Here is a 226-nt window from a genome sequence, read left to right as displayed (position 1 = left end):
TAGACTGGGTCGGTCCCCATACAAAAAAAAAAAGTTGCTAATGTCCGCCCCTAAATTTAAAGATTATGTTGAGAGGGTTCTGGAAAATTTTTTTTTTTTTTTTTTTAACCCTCCGAAATACAGCCGAAATGGTTTTTTCGTTGTAACTTGGTTATTTGACGGCCGATTTTTAAAATTGATATGTCATTATTTTTGTCTTGAGAAGCTTCACTTTTCGTTCTTATGT

This window comes from Rhagoletis zephyria, unplaced genomic scaffold (genome assembly GCF_001687245.7).
Source record: "Rhagoletis zephyria isolate East Lansing unplaced genomic scaffold, Rhagoletis_zephyria_1.1 Rzeph_scaffold_01796, whole genome shotgun sequence".
Lineage (NCBI taxonomy): Eukaryota > Metazoa > Arthropoda > Insecta > Diptera > Tephritidae > Rhagoletis > Rhagoletis zephyria.
This window is presented reverse-complemented; position numbering follows the sequence as displayed.